This window comes from Sitodiplosis mosellana, unplaced genomic scaffold (genome assembly GCF_009176505.1).
Source record: "Sitodiplosis mosellana isolate CC-2019 unplaced genomic scaffold, AAFC_SMos_1.0 Smas_scaffold_5362, whole genome shotgun sequence".
NCBI lineage: Eukaryota > Metazoa > Arthropoda > Insecta > Diptera > Cecidomyiidae > Sitodiplosis > Sitodiplosis mosellana.
In genome coordinates, this window is record NW_022600604.1 from 12725 (window position 1) to 27572 (window position 14848).

Sequence of the window (14848 nt, forward strand, 5' to 3'; positions counted from 1 at the left end):
TCTAATAATTTTGTATGGAAATGATAGGAGCGCCGACTAAACATATCATAGGTCCTTTGCAGGCATACAATAACAGGCCTATACAGGCCCACGCCCCCATATAAACTACATAGAAATGGCGTTACAAAGTCACCCTCCTGACAGGCCTAAATCAGTACATTTTGGCGCACTGGGATGGTTAGCATTCTACACCGATCTGAGCGCGATAAACAAAATTGAAGTACCAAGATGGATTCAAGCAACGAGAGGAAGAGGAATCAAACTCTATGGATTTTGCGATGCATCCAATATTGGATACGCTGCTGTGGTTTTCGTGCTATGTGCGATTAATGATACCGTTTGGTGTAATATTTTGACAGCGAAAACGAAAATAGCACCAGTAAAAACCGTCGAAACACCGAGATTGGAATTGTGCGGTGCATGGTTATTAGCGAAATTGATGAAACGAGTGCGAAAAAAGTGTAATTTGGAATATGCACCATATGAATGTTATTCTGATTCAATGATAACATTAGCTAGGATAGCAAGCTGCCCATCGAAACTGAAGACGTATGTTTCCACGAAAGAACTGAGAAAGAGCAATGGAAATATGTAAACACGAAACATAATCTAGCGGATATAGCGTCGAAAGGTTTGAAGCCAAGCGATTTAATTAATAACGATTTGTGGTGGCACGGTCCACAATTTATTTACGATCAAAGCGAAAAATCGGATCAACCGATACCCGAGATGTCCAAAGAAGAAGAAGAAATAACGAAAAGGAAATATCGACCACCGACTACGAAAATTATGAGTCTAAACGAAAGACAATGGCTAGCGAGGGGAAACATCCCATTAATTGAGAGATATAGTGCGATAGGAAAAACTGTACGGATCGCTGCATATGTTTTTAAAGCGATACCGATATTGTGAATGCCTTGAAGAAGGGCGCGAAAAAACTCGAAATAATAACGAGTGAAATACTTGTATCACTCAGACTCAAGCTATTGACTGAACCGACGATCTATTGGATGAAGTACACACAACTCAAGTACTTTAGTCCCGAATTGGAAGCCTTAAAGCGAAAAGATGTCATCAAATCAACAAGCATTTATTGCGAGTGAACCCACTTCTAGATGCGGAAGGGATCATGCGAGTGAAAGGGCGATTGACAAACTTAAATGTCACATATGATGAAAGACATCCAATTATTCTACCAGCGAAATCAACTTTGACACTGCGATTGTTAGAGGAAGCTCACAAAGAAATGCTTCACGGTAACATACAATTAATGTTACATTATGTCCAAACGAAATATTGGGTAATTGGAGCGCGAAAAGCAGCGGCTAATGTAGCCAAAAGTTGTGTAAAATGTCGGAGATATGCGAATGTAGAGCGAACTCAGTTGATGAGTGATGTACCCGAAGTGCGATTGTCAAATTCTAGACCGTTCGCCAACTGTGGGGTTAACTACTTTGGGCCAATTCAAGTAAAGCGATATGAAGGACGATGCAAATCGATTGATACAGGCTATGGAGCTGTGTTTGTGTGTTTATCAACGAAAATGGTTCATATTGAATGCGTTTCAAATCTCACAACCGAACGATTCTTATGAGCGCTAGCGAGATTATCATCGATTTATCAAATGCCGAAGAAAATGAGAAGCGATAATGGGAAAACGTTTCTTGGAGCGAAAAATGAATTTTGCGATGTGTTGAAAACTTGGAAGTCTGAAGAAATAAGCGATTGGTTGAATGGCAAGGGAGTCCAATGGAAATTCATAACACCAAGGGCACCTCATCACGGTGGAATATGGGAATCAGCTGTAAAATCAGCGAAATATCATATGAAGCGACTGTTGTGCGATCAAATTCTCACGTTCGAACGATATCAAGCTTTGTTTGCGAAAATCACAGCAGTATTGAACAGCCGTCCACTTGTATCATTGTCAGACGAGCCGAGCGATTTAAATTATTTAACACCAGCTCACGCTGTCACTGGAGAAAGAACGATCCAACCACTGTCAATGGACTTGAGCGATATTCCAGTGAATCGTGTCAAACAACAAAGAATTCTCGACAAAATCCAACAAGATTTTTGGAATGTTTGGCGAAGGGAATGCAAAAATGGACTTCCTCTCATTTGCCAACAGAAAAATCGTTTCAACCAACAATTTGGATTATCTTGGCGATTTTCCAAACGGCCATGACATGTTTGTGCATTGCGGCAACACCTATGACAATGGCGAAATGTGCGGTGAAGCGAATAAATTGAATCGAGGTGAACCATTGTCAGGGCCTGTCCCAGATAGGGCGCAAGTGGTGCGCTGCACCACGGCGCTGAGGCGCCGAGGGCGCGCGAGCACTGAAATTTGTGAAAAATGCCAGGAAAATTGGAGCGCTTGAGCGCCGAAGGCGCTCAATTGCTTAAATTTTCCAAAAATACGTAGAAAAATTCAGGCGTCGAGAGCGCCGAAAGCATCAAAAGTATTTGATCAGCTTATATATATATATTGAAGTGCCACTTGTATTTAAAGCGCCTTTTTCCAATTTAAAAATATTAAACAATAAGATTTCAGTATTTATTCCAGAGATGGAGTATATGTATATCAATTCGTTGTATTTACTGTACTCGGTACACAACGGTATATATACATTGAAAACCTTTGCGTTAAACAACGCGTCCGCTGGCACTGAAGCGTTAGCGTTTATGTGTATGTATAGCTGTGTGCGTGAAGAACTTAACGCATTTATTGTTCAAAGACGTACACGCAATGCAAAGGTATGCGTTAGAGTATATACTGATACACATTCCCATGTACGCGCGGTATACGATGAACCATCTCTGATTTATTCAACCGACTACAAAATATATTCAATTATTTTGAGCACCCTTTTCCATGTAATAATTCTCAAGTCAGTAAACATGTGTATTCAAGCGCTACATTTTTGAAATGACAAAAAAATTTAAGCTCTCGCGCCTTCGCCGATCGCAGCAATGTATAATGTTTTCAATAAATCTAAAATGCAAATTTTCAGTATTACATAAGGCAATTAGATATCTTGCTAATTTCGTTGGATTTTTTTTCGTGCCTTTCATATATACACGAAACAGTGTATTGTACACCATGACGTTCATAATATGAACGATACACACAATAGCGTACAGAACTTTTCTAACAAGGAAATTACTCGTTTTTAAGACAATTTTGAGTCTATTTCATTTCATCCTAAGAAAAGGGCGCCCTGGCAATTTTGCACCAGGGCGCAAAGAGCGCACGGACAGGCTCTGACCATTGTTGTCTTGCCCAGAATGTGGGCTGCTTTTCACCCAGCAAAACTTCGTCCGAAAATTTTTCGAAATGGAATTGGTCCTACCAGAAGAAGAACCACCGTCTGATGAATCCATTTCTGATGAAGTCGATGGCAACGTTGGTAACAACATCAATGACGACCACGATAATGATGTTGCAGTTGGTTTGAGCCCCAACTCACCACCTAATGATCATCCTGGTGAATGCCGCCACAACGTCGACGATGCAAACATTGGATTGCGCCGTTCCACTCGTGTCCGCCATTTCCCATTGACCGAATCTAATTTTCAAGTGGCCAATGCCAAAGACAACAACATCGGCGACAATGGTTCGGTCAGCAGCCGTTGAAGCCGCCGCAGCTTGAACAATGTTCAAACAAGACCACGATCAGGCCGACGCATCTAAGTCGAAAAAAAAACGGTTCACTGAAATTAACATACAACAACAATCATAACGCCGTGAAGCGATAACAAAAAAAACTTCAACCCAGTGTCATGGTAAATAGAATTAAGCTGAAAAATCTAGGGGCTTTTAAGTCAAAATATACATTCGTATTTGTGTGAATATTTCGTGAATATTGCATATAATCCGTGTATATCGTGTATATATTCACGAAAAATACTCACCATATTCACAGAATATACACAGCATGTAAAAAATATGTGTTTACGGCAATGTCGAATCTTTGTTACCGATCGTGAATATGAGGTGTATATTTCATGAATATCGTGTATATTCCGTGAATATGGTGCATATTTTGCCAGTATTGTGAATATTTCGTATGACTGTCATCTATGGTGTATATTTCTTGGATGGAATATACATGAAAGCCCCTAGTGAAAAAAAGTATACAATAAGTGCAGGCTTTGTTATGCACTAAATCCATCACGCTGAATAGATTCATGCGATAGATTTATGCGATAAATGTGATGCGCTCACTTTGCGGTGAACGATCTTGTTGCTCTTCACTACCGCTAAGCGATGCGTTCACTGTAAAGCATGAACGTTCATGCGTGAACAACTGAAGAGCAACAGACTTCGTTCACCGCAAAGCGAGCGCATCACATTTATCTCATAAATCTATCGCATGAATTTATTCAGCGTGATGGATTTAGCGCATAACAAAGCCTGAATAAGTGAGTGGATCATACCACAAAAAAACTCCCCCCCTTTTGAAGTTTTTTGTAATGGTGGATTTTCAACCACGCTTTGGTATACCCATATGCAATGTTGCATGACATATGGGCATACTCGTCAACGTTTCCAAAAACAATCAATTTTGGGTTTGGAATAGCTGAGTCGCACTCACGTGCTGTGATTTCAATTTCAACTATCATCCCGTTGCCGTCACCACTTTCAGCCAGGGCGTATGTCATGCCGCATTTATCCCAATCACCTTGAGCCTTCATCTTACCAGACATGGATGCAAACCAGCCATGTGTTGAAGTTTTTATGGTTCCATTGTTGATACCGGTTATTCGTGTCATCAATGCCTTTTCGAGCAAATTAATTTGCATAGATTCGAGGAGGGTTGGATATCACAGTGCAACACTAGTCAAAGGGCCAACATGACGACTTGGCATGGTGGAGGTGTTAGAACTATCATAGCTGAGTAAAACCCCAACTGGGTTTTGAAAGTTTAGTAGGGGTTTTCATTTTATCGACCTAGGCAGTTTTTGGGATTCAGTGGATTTTCCAGAGTGGACTTCTTCAGTTTTTGGTCAATAACTCATCTAGTATTGGTGATAGCATGTTACTGTCTTAAGCAAAGTTGTAGTCAAAGGTCCAATGAACAAGTTTTGTGAACAAACTTTGCCAAAAAATTACGTTTGGTGGGTGCAAGTGGGCCACATGTCCGAAAAAGGTAGATTTTTCCAGTTTTTCGACCATAACTTACGAGGAATACATTGTTTTTACTCACTTTCTTCGTCAAAATTATAGCCAAAAAAATTAAACAACTCTCTAGAACACATGAACTCGAGAAAACCACATCCAGTCCACTTTATTGGCTGAAAATCAAATTTGGCTACCAAACAACATTTTTGAGCATTTTTTGAATTCCAATAACTCCTCAACTGATCGAAATAGAGCAATGGTGTCTGAAGCAACTTTGTAGTGCTGCTCAAGAACTTTGCAGGCCAATTTCTAGGTTTTAGAGTGATTACAATACTTACTAACCGAAGAGAAAGTTCAAGGAAATTTCGAAAAAATTGAAGATCCAAAACCAAATTTGCGCAAATGCGATCAGCATGAAACTTTCAGAATCTTATTTTTTCACCAAAAAAATGAAATCTCAGGAAGTTTGAAGCTATTCGAAAACGTTTTACGGGTACCTCCCATACAAAAATTTCAAAATTTTGTGTAAAATTACTCATTTTTCACTAAAAATGATCAAAAATCGATGTAAAACAGATTGAGTATTGTTCTTTTGTGTTATATTTGTTTAATTCTACAGCCACAAAGCAATTAATATGGTAGAAAATGCGGTATCAGCAAGTAAAAAGTGTATATTTCATCAAAAATGACTAAAATCGATTGTTTGGAGCGATATACACGATTCGCCAGGACCCAATCATAGGTTGTTGCACATTTTTGGATTGGAATTTTCTTGTCTCATGATTCTGCAACGAATAGGCCATTTGCCCTCAAAATTCGTCAACTTTTGTCGGAATAGATGCAGTCTAATGAAAAACCTTCAAAGAATCGAACTTTTGTTCGGGGGGTACCCAAAATAGGCTACCCAGGTGGGTTTTATTATGCCCACCCGATTTATTTCATCAAAATAATAGGGGCCAGGAACAACCTAGCACCCGCCAACCCACCTTTTTGGTATTAGATCGGTATGTTAGTTTAAAATTCCTTGAAAAATCGAACTTTTGTTCGGGAGGTACCCAAAATGGGCTCCCCAGGTGGATTTTATCACTCCCTTTCGATTTATTTGATCAAATTAATAGGGGCCCAGGAACAACCTAGCACCCGCTGACCCACCTTTTTGGTATTAAATCGGTATGTTAGTTCAAAATTCCTTGAAAAATCGAACTTTTGTTCGGGAGGTACCCAAAATAGGCTCCCAGGTGGATTTTATCACTCCCACTCGATTTATGCCATCAAAATAATAGGGTCCCAGGAACAACCTAGTACCCGCTAACCCACCTTTTTTTCGTATCAAATCGGTATTGAATAGTAATTCTGATAGCGAATGTGATAGCGCCTCTGAAGTCTCATTTATTCTCAACAATGTGGATTTTCCCGAGTCGGAAGAGGATGGATTTTGCTACGAAATCGGAGACTTGTGTGAAACTACGAAGAATAAAGATCTCGAATCAATCACAAATCAAATTGTTGGAACAGAATTCTTAAATGATTTATCAATCGATATGTTCATTATAAATTTGGTGAACGCAAACAGAACCATACCATTCAACATGCATCCAGTCTGCTATGGACAAAAACAAGAGCGATACAAACGAGACGATCTGCAAATAATATACAGCGGCCAGGCCAGCTTTCTTGGCCATTACACCACAGTTCACTATATCTATGCTGAAAATCGTGTGAAGATTTATGACAGTCTACACGGGGAGGGCAATCATGGCAAAAGATTGGACGTATATCAACGAAACATCCTCACTCGCCTGTATCCCGGAGCCAGGGGGTTTGTAGATTGAAACACAAGCACACTAGCGCCTCAGTTTGCCCTACAATATCATATACGGCAAGCTACAGAACTATTCATTCAGTATATATCATGTAGCTCAACTGTCAATCTGTAATCCCCCTGCCCGGAGCACAGTATCAAATCATCGAACCGGCAACGTTGCAACCATCATTTTGGGACACAACCCCGCAACATACCATCTAAAAACCAATCAGCACGAAACGGACAATTTAAAAAAGACCAGCGAACTACGAAACCACATCAAAAGAATAAATGAAACAAACTACAGCTGTTTCCACAATTAATAATACACACATTTTTGTTTTTGTCTAAGTTTTTGGATACTTGTTTTCATGTTGCATCGCAATAATGACCAATTGATTTCGGTTTGGTAACTTTTGTCTAATTTCATCAAAAAAGAAACAAAAAAAATCAGTTCATTCAACTTGCTTATTAAACATTTTGTCGAGATAGGTTATTATTTCCGTCCACATTTTTTGATTTAATTAAAACCAAAGTTCATTCTCCAAATATTTGACTGATTTGCAGTTCTTCGATTAAAGTTCAGTTTTTTCAATACTTGATTATTTTGCATTTTTGAAAGAGAGTAGAATAAAGTTTCAGTATTCAGACGACAATAAAGACAATCAAACGTTTCATTTCATTTGAATACCCAACATCAAGATTTCCGGAATCATAATACAATTTTACATAAAATACATGAACGTACTGTTGTTTTTTTCTGAAAATTCTTATAAATTTCCTAGGCAAAATCTGAATAAAAGCTGAGCGCTATGAAAACGGTGCGGAAAAGTTCGTCTTACAGAGGTAAGACTATTTATTTCTTCATAATTTTATAACTTTACCGTGGCATTTTGAGCATTCTGATCTAAGCGGCACACCTTCGCGCGATAAATCAACTGATCGTCTGGGAATTTAGCCAAAACCATAGCGTTCAGTGCTATGAATGAAAAGAAACGAATAGGATTAGCATTAAAAAAAACCATTTTTGAAATACAGTACATTTTTGAATACACAATCAACTTACTCGGAATTTCCAATCGCACTAGTGGCAGTAGTTGGATGTCATTATGCAATTTAGAGAATTTTCGAATCCAATCTACCGAATGGACGTATATCTGAAAACCGGAACGATTTTCATTACCTCATTTGGTTTGAAACCTATTTGGGATTTGTGTTTGGTGGTTTGGTTAACTGGAATATTTCGTTTGGTGCTTTCAGAAAGGTTGTCATCATTCGTTTGGATGGGAATCGGGGAAAAAAGCCAGATGTATGGTTGCGTTAGCAACAACGGTAGCCGCACTCGTTCCGACGGAGCAAGACGAAAGAAAATCGCGCATTCACATAGAGGGGAAGTACAGTGCGCATATACATCGTCGTCAAAATATCACAGTAGCCATTGGTTCGTGTCTAAACGACGATGTGAATGCGCGTTCTTCTTGGCTCGGTGAATTCATTTATCCCGAAAAAAATAATCCGAAATTATTTATAAGAAATTTATATAAATAATAAATAACTTCGATTTTTCTGGAGATAAATATTTTCGGATAAACATTTTCGTAAAAAAATGAAATAAATATATTTATAAACAATTTCGATTTTGATGATAATAATTTGTTTCGTTGATTTTTATTTGATTTATTTGATTGTTTATTTGATTTCGTCTTAAAAAAAAAATTCTTTTTTAAACGTTCATATCAATATCAATGTGAAGATGAAATACGCGCTCATAAGACATCTGATGGAAAACGGAGAAATGACATCACATCTACGATTTGACATTTGTAGTCAACTTCAGTGCTGTTGTGAAATTTGACTTATATATTGACACACACGTTCTGATTTGTTTACAAAGAGTCTTATTTCATTTCATTAGATTTTCTGCTAAGATTTTTAAAATGGGAAAAAGAACATTCTGGGAAGCAAAAGAAATTAAAAGAGTAAAACGGCATATTTTGCATCATCGTGATTACTATTCAAGCGCTGGCAAAGACAAAATTGAGAATGTCTTTTCAGCAGACAACGTAAATCAATTTAATTTTACGACGAAATTTCGAGCACCAACCGAAGGAATGAAGAACCAGATAAAAGGTCAGTTTTCATTGTAATTACACAGAGAAAACTGAGTTGATTTTTACGTAGCAAAATGTTTGATTTTCAAATTAGGCGCCAATTTTCATTAGACACGATGTAAGGGAGCTGGTGTCTAATTTGACAAAAACTTGAGTCAATATAGAAAAAACATTTGTTGCGAAAAACTCAACATGTGTTGGAATTCGACACTTTCAAACATTTTGCTACGTAAAAATCATCTCAGTTTTCTCTGTGTATTAATTGATTAATCTAATTTGAAAACCATTATTACAAACAATTCATTTAAATACAATTGTATTTTTTTTTCATAAATCTCATACAAAAAATACAAAAGCCGAATTTCAAGGATAGTGATGAACAAGATGAATTGTTTTCGGATGATTCGATTACAGAGGAAATTGGAATTCCGGCAGATTGGCATCCCGTTCAAAACGAAATTCGGACGAAGCGAATGCGCCTTCCTGACGCACATCCGAAAGCCAAAATGGATGGAATCGATACAGTTTTGCAATCAAAAATCTACCATTATTGTTTGTATAACTTCGCACTGTTCAAATCATTCCAATCGATTGCAACGTTTAATGTTATCGCAAATCATTTCGATTTTGATTTGACCGACCAAAATTTGAAAACATTACGTTGCATTGGAGCTGTACAAGCATGGAAAGCAATTGCCGGCGCATTTGTTGCAAATCGAAGATACTGAGGTGGAGATCGATGCAAATAGTTCGCAACGAACAGGTGACGAACAGCTCGATGTAAGAGATGTGAAGGATGATGGAGATACTGAGGTGGAGATCGATGCAAATAGTTCGCAACGAACAGGTGACGAACAGCTCGATGTAAGAGAGGTGAAGGATGATGGAGATATTGAGGTGCAGATGTTTGTAGTAGAAGAGGAGGAAATAATTATCGAAGAGGTAGCAGATAAAAACAAAGACGAACACGTTCAAACTCCGCAAACAGATCCTGAATTCAATTCAAAGGAATTCAATGAAATAATTGGTAAGCTCCACATCTTTTCAACAATTTTTTCATCAACACAAATTGTCAACACAAATTGTCAATCGGCCCATAACTGACTTGGACGTCACCAAAGTCGACATTTCGTTACCGGATAACGTTATGTCCGATGAAAAAAGAATTTTGCACCCGCCGGTTGATGGAAAATTGAGGATTGTTAAAAACAAAATTCCGACCCCCTACTATCGCAGAAATTCGGTTCCGGCAATGAGGCAATCGAAAATGGTAATTTATGATGTCGCCGATAGCCATTTTATAAGCCAGCAGTCACTCGGAATATTCATTCACGAGTCGATGGATGAATCGAGCAAATATGCTGGAATTATGAATTTCGTCACAGTCCGAAAAAAAATTACAAGCTGCTCAATTAACGGCAGATTGAAGGTGAACAGCGACGTAAAAGCCAATCAAATTGTTATGGTGTTCCGGGCGAATCCCATCCCATACAATTTGGATTCAATTAATCTGGTGGACTGCCTTCTCGTAAAAAGTCAACCATTGCCGTCAAATTTCAATGAAGATTTGGTCAGGTTGGAATATCAGCCATGGAATGACTGCGATGATGAAGACATCAATCCACATTACATCGGAAGCAGTTTGTATCCGCAAGGTCGCTTTCTTCGTATACAAATACATGGGAAAGATTTGACGTAAGACGCCGAGACGCCTCTACGCGTAGAATGCTCGAAGCTGTCATCGTACACATATTGAACACGAACATTGTTGTTTACACAATCGCACTCACACAAATGAACGCATCGATAGTGCCCGCTCAATATATGTACGATGACTGTTTTGAGTGTCCCTCGCCTAGATTGCTGCGTGTCGTTTTTCTTCGTTTATTAAGCGATCTTGGTATCCGGATGATCGCAACGTAACTTTTTACGGAATATTCAATACCAGAAAATTTATTACTGATACATACGTGGCGGCTATCGCAACCGAAGACATGCCCCGATTCACCGAATTATGTAGTCATTAGTTGTAGCAGAAGTAAATTAAATTGAAGCTAAATATTTTAAAAAAATACATTAATAAATGGGATGGTTTTAAAGCGTGCAATGTCAAAATGATTATGTTTTAATTAAATTTATATTAAATAATACCTAATGAGGTCCTGCGAAAAGTTCGATCACTGATGAACAGCCATGAACACCTGGCGAACACCAGGCGAACACCAATAAACAGCCATGAACAAGTCCTATAAGCTGTTCGAACAGTTACGAACAGCCACGAAAAACTGTTCATCGGTGATCGAACAGTTTGCACGGCCTGTTCATGGCTGTTCATCGGTGTTTGAACAGTTTGCATGACCTGTTCATGGCTGTTTATTGGCGTTCGGACAGCTTATAGGACCTGTTCAGTTGCTGTTCATCGGTGTTTGAACTACAGATTTACCGGCATTACTTTTGTAAAAAATTGTTCGAGCCATAATAACAGCAATTGTTATATATTTCATGATATTATAGTTCAATGTTTCTCAGTTTTTGATGCAAAATCGATTGATAGTTTCAGTTTGCTTTTGCGATGAGCGGTTTTGAAAATTTTACTAAATTTAATTTAAAGTAACATGTTACTGTAACACATTACTTTTTAACATTACTTTGGAGAATTTTTTAAAATTAAAAAAAAAACAAACCATTAGAAGTAAAAACTAGAGTTATCATTTGATTCGTGACAAAAAATGAAACACAATCCATATATTCAAAGTTGTATATGGATATATTTATTTGTATATATTTGTTGAAAATATTCCGTTACAATTGTAATGCCGGTAAATCTGTAGTTTGAACAGTTTGCAGGGCCTGTTCACCAAGGTGTATGTTCACCAGGTGTTCATGGGTATTCATCGGTGTTTGAACAACTCGCAGCAACTGTTCATCGCCTTATGAAAAATTTATTTTATTTCATTTTCAGAACAAATGATGTATTGTATACAACGTGCATTTATTTATCCGAAAAAATTTATCAAATCTCAACAAAAACGACAAGATAAGGTGAGATGAATTTCAATTCAATAAAATAACACACTCATCTATGTACTACATATTCGATAATTATCCAGATACGTGCCGATAAAATACGTGAGAGTTGTGCTCTTTTGAGGGATGAAAGATTAAATTCTGAGCAATTTCTTGATCGCATTTTGTACATAAATAAGCCAGAGGAATTTGCGTTGGAAGGAAACATGTAAGACGAATTTGATGATGAAAACAGTACATCAATGACATCCAATATTGAAAGTGAAACGGAATCAGATTCTGATCTCAAAAGTGGTGATCGATGTGCGATCCTTCAGTGGCCGTCAACTGAAAGCTAATTTTAACCCAATTGAAATATTCCAAAAACATTATTTGATCGATTTATTAGTCACATGTACTGTATTCAACTAATTTAATTCTTCCTCATTGTATTTCTTCAATTTTCTATCTTCTCAAAGTATATAGAATGTATGAAAGTAAAAGCATGAGACAAAAAGTAGTATGATATTCAGCCACAAAAATCGGTTTTCTGCACAAGTCATCACAATATGAAAATGATAGCTCCATTAAAACTTTGATTTGAAATATCCGAATTAATTTATTTTTATAAATCATTTCCCTTACACATTCAACTCTAATTCCGAAATTATTTATCTGATAAATAATTTCGATAAATAATTGCTATTTTTCCGAACTTATTTATAAAATAAATAATTTCGGGATAAATCAATTCACCGAGCCGTTCTTCTTTCGCCTTGCTTCGTCAGAACGATTGCGGCTGCCGTTGCTGCTAACGCAACCATATATCTGGATACGAGAAGTATTATTCTGATATTATTTAGCATATTTTGATTGTTTGATGTATATTGCCTTCGTCCAAATTCATTGCGTTCGGGTCTTCTTTCATGTAGTGGTATTCATACGCGTCGAGGCGTCTCTCGTCGTTCACTTGTTGTTCTAACATAACGTTATCAATGCCAATGTCTAAATGGTCATTTACTAGCGCATGTAACGCGACTGCTGATTTGTTTGGCATATTATTATGAATACACTTAAACCGACTCGCACTTCTATTTCTCTCTTTGTTTGTCCGTGGTATGCACGATTGCAAATGTTACATTTTACACAGTAGATGCCCGACTTTTTAAGTTTAGGTGTTTTGTCTTTTGTTAAACCCAATAAATTCGCTAGTTTATTTTCATTGTGATAAACAAACTGCATATCAAATTCTTTGAATTTGGTTTTCAGTTTATTCGTTATTCTGGGAACAAAAGAAATCGACACTCGTTTTGGATCGTGTTTTTCGTTCGTAGCGAAAAACGTAGAAAGGTTTGATCTTCTCACTTTCTCCGAATGTTTATATACGATATTGTCGACAAGTTTCGCAATTTTACTTTTACGTACACACCGTGTCAAGGGAAAGTATAGGAATTGGTCCCGAAAACTTTTTTCACAAAATTGGTTTAGATCATCATAAAAACTCACTTTTTGAGACACTTTTCCGTTCGTGTGCCATCGTCGTTGTCGTCGTTGGTGTGTGTTAACACGATAACTAAAAAAATAATTGAGATAATCAAAATCTGGAAATGCCAATAGTTTTGTATCCGAAAAACATAGTTTAAGTTCGAAGATGAGCCATTTTCGATTGAGTATACCCCAGTACTTGCCCCAAGAAAAACCTCGAAAAATTGACACTTTTGTATGGGAGGTACCCGTAAATCGACTCCGATTGGATTCAATTTTTCTGGGATTGTTTTGGGAGGAAAATGAGATTCTGAAAGTTTGAAGTCAATCGGAGTCGATTTACGCATACCTCTCATACAAAATTGTCGAAATTTCGACTAAAATTACCGTTTTTTTGTAAATCGATTCCTATTGGCTTCAAACTTTCTGAGGTTTTATTTTTTGGAGAAAAAATAAGATTCTGAAAGTTTCATGTTGATCGCATTTGCAGAAGTTCGATTTTTTGTCCTCAATTTTTGTCGAACTTTTCTTGGAAAAATTTGAGGGCCAAAAACCAAACTTCTGCAAATGCGATCAACATGAAACTTTCGAAATCATATTTTTTTTGTAAAAAATGAAACCTTAAAAAGTTTGAAGCCAATAGGAATCGATTTACGGGTACCTCCCATACAAAATTGTCGAAGTTTTGACTAAAGTGACCGATTTTTCAAGAATATTTAAAAAAATCCAAAAATACGGACAACGGCACGGAAAAGTTTAGGATTACGAATGTAATTCTTTTTATTTTGAATGTAATCATACTCCTCTTTATAATTTCCCATTGGTAATGGCAATCTACACAACCGGTGAATGAAACTATGAAAACCTGCCAATTTATTTTGGATTGCGCAATGTGACAACAGCGTACCAGTCAAAGTTAGCAACCGGAAAATGCAAGAGCAAACGGCAAGTTTTACCCTAAAAAAAATTGCACGTATCGGTGCTGCTCATGAACATCTAAAACCGCATCTGCTGCCGGGCCGGTTCATGTGCAATCGGAATTCGATACCGGACACTCGATGGGTCGGTACTGACAATGCAGCTCATGATGGCCATTATCGGGACGAAATTCGGTTGTACAGCCATGGATATGGTATCGGCACAATACTGGGATTTTTATGAGCGCTTCGATAATTGTACGGCTTCGTCTTTGATTGCGAAAATCGCATTAGGCAAAGCTTTCTTTCTTGAAGTCGACCAAAACACGAGTCACAAACGCAGTGTTCATTGTTGAAAATATAAAGAAGCGAAGTCTGCAAATCTGGATCGGGCAAA